This window comes from Cyrtonyx montezumae, unplaced genomic scaffold (assembly GCF_038088225.1).
Source record: "Cyrtonyx montezumae isolate F1298 unplaced genomic scaffold, pur_monq_1.0 scaffold_6, whole genome shotgun sequence".
NCBI classification, from domain to species: domain Eukaryota; kingdom Metazoa; phylum Chordata; class Aves; order Galliformes; family Odontophoridae; genus Cyrtonyx; species Cyrtonyx montezumae.
In genome coordinates, this window is record NW_027072067.1 from 11,253,052 (window position 1) to 11,256,183 (window position 3,132).

Genomic DNA, 3,132 nt, shown 5'->3' on the forward strand with positions numbered 1-3,132 from the left:
AGAGCCGGGACACGTCCGAAGTTAGAAAGTCACCATTTATTGCAAATAAACCAAAGGCGCGCGTCTGGCAACCGTCTCCCAGGCGGTTTCCGCCGCCTCTGCCCCTATTCGGGGCCTGCAAAGAGAAGCGAGGAGGAAATACGTTCACAGCCCTCCTGCAGTGTGCTGGGGTATGCGGCAGCCCTCCTCCAACACTGTCCCAAAATCTCCACCAGAGCGGGGCAAGGGAAGGAACTCCCAGAACGAGTGCCTCATTTAAAAATAAAGTTCTATTTTTCACCTGCTTAAAAAGTCTAAAAGTTAGAGTGCAAGGCTACAGTACAGAAACCTCCTGCCACCCCGGCCCCACGTGTGGACAGAGCAGCAGTCATGCAGTTTATGTTATCAGTAAAAAATTTTTTGTTACAGTCTGGGAAGTCTGAGGACCATCAGAGGTGAGGCAGCCAATGCACTGACACAAGCAAAGCTGAAATTAAGATGCACGGATGGAGAGGTGGCAGGGGGACAGGGAGAGAAAAATGCAAAAAGAAAAAAAATAGAGCAAACATTCCACATGTGTAGCAGTAATGCAACAACGGGAATAATTTGTACCTCAGAGTGAATGGCTCCTGAGCCACTAAGCACCTGTGTTCACATAACCCTGCTGACTTGAATAGGGCTGCGTATCTGCTAGAGGGGGAAAGCACCAAGCTTTGTCTTTTGATATTGCAACTCCTGTTCTCCTTCCTGTTGTTGCCTTTCAAGCAGTGTCACTTTACATGACGAGCCAATGCTCCCTGTGCTCCACAGGTTCTGTCCTGGAGTTTACAAATCTGCATGGCATCAATACAGCAGTCGCTCTGCCTGGGCTGCAACACCAAGCCCTGCTGTTTTCCCAGAGAGCGTGGAAAAGGGATTTGTGCATGCAAACCAGGACAACCACCACCCTAAGAAAGGGTGTGATCTGCTTTGTTTTAAAGCAAATAGAACCACCGACCAAAGCTTCAGAAAATCTGAGAGAATTAGGGGGCACTCAGCGCCACATGCAGGACTGTTCCTCAGCCAAGTGTCTCAGCGGTCTGTTCTGCACATTTGGCCACATAGTCCAGTTTCTCTGCAAACAAGGATTCATGGCAAAGCATTCTGTGGGGGCAATGGAGAAGGAGGGAGGGAGAGAGGCAAAGAGGAGGTGGAGAAAGACAAAAACCCTTTCTAGTGTAGCTCGAAGCCTGACAATTATGTAACAAAAATGAGAGCTCTTTGGGATTAGGAAACACCAAGTATCTGTTCTGCAGACAGACTGTGCATCACGCTAGTTACATTTAGACAACAAGAACACCAGCTGTTATCCTATGCATGGTAAAATCTTCAAAAAACAGTTTAAGCATTTAGTTCAACGAACTGCTGGCTCTCAGCAAGCTCTCCCCCGAGCTATCCCTCCCCATGGCCAGTGTGCCCAAATTTTGATAAGTATTTAGGAGGAGGAGAGGAAAGGCAGATTTGACCAATCTCTGGAATATGTTCTGAGCAGGGCACAAAGATGCTGCTGCCGGGAGCAGAGGAGGGAATGAATTCAGGAGGCAATGGCTGAAGCAAGGACATATCTAGCCTGATGACTCCAGCCTAGACAGGAGCCAAAATAGCCCAGAGGAGAAACATAAGGAGCCACAGCTGCAGAGATCTTGTACAGCTGCTGCTGCTATGCCCATTCCTGCTCCACAACCAGCAGCTTTTTGGCAGCACATTCCTCAGGACACATCCTACAGCAGGGAAGGGAGGGAGGTAGGAAACAGCAGGCCTCTCCGTTTGAAAATTTCCACTGCGAGCAAGCACAGCCACAGGGTTAGCTTCAATGGCAGTTACTCTTTTAAACCTCTTGTTCAAACTCATCTCCCCAGTTACACATACTGCAAAAACTTGGCTCACACATCTCAGGTACATGAAAAAGGCTCCAACAGCAGTTAGCTTATTTTGACATGCAGGAATTTAGTACTTCTTCCCCTTCAGTTTAATCTTTGTCAAGTGAAATTGTATAAAAACAATAGAGTATACAGGGACACACCAAAGGTTACGCTTCCATGTACAGCATGGAAGAGAATCCCATGAGTCCCTCACAGAAGTGATTTCCTCAAATCAGACAATCCAGCTTCACCTTGGCTGGCTGTGTACAGCGTGTTCCTGGTGCAGGTGACATACATGCTTGTGAAACTTTACCACATGGCTGCTTCCTATAGCAAACAGGCAAGCATTGGCATTTAAGTAACCTTTTTCATGTTAACCCCTACTAAGATGAACTAGGTTTTCATATTTTTATTTTAGTGTATATTTTACATTAGAAAAAAGAATGTTAATAGAAAAGCTCCACATGCTCCTAACAGTCAATTTTCTGATAAGTTCCCACCAGTACTGATACTAATATACAAATAAATTAATTTTGCAAGTTATTTTTCTGCCTGGCTTGGTGCAGGCTCTGCACAAGCAGTGCATCTGTATTCTACTGCCTGTCCAACACATGCCAGGGAGTGTGTTGCACATAATATTTGCTCCTCATAAAGTAGCGGAGTTTAGTTTCACAACAATTAACAGGATCAAATTTTGTCAACCATGTCACCCACCGGGCACAAATATTCTTTACCAGGTTGCATGGCACTGTTATGACATGGATTGTTTCACTCTGCAAAAGCCCCAAGCCTTGATTAACATCTGTATGCTACTATTCCCTCGTCACTCACTTTGGCAATACAACACCCTCCCCACAAAAACAAGGAAAGCAAAAAAATCTCTATGGAAGACCTAAAATTTATCAAATGCAGAACCTGATCTGACTTAGTAATAACCTGGTCTCTCCCCTACAATTCCTCTGCTTGTTTTACTTTGTGTAGCAAGATTTTGCACAGCTGATATTTGAGAAGAGATGTCACATGTAATCAGCTAAATCACAGCCACTGCTGATACTGCCAGATCAGACACAGCAGCAGCCACTCTTAGAACCAGCCATTCTCCTCAAGCAATGCCAATGCTACAACGTCCTGGTTAAAGAAGCATCAGGAAATCTAGATGAATTATTTTGTAACCTCCTTCAGTGGAGGAGAATTTCTGGGTCAGAGGAAGGAAGGAGGGGAGAGGGAAAAGCCCATTAAATTTACAAGCAGA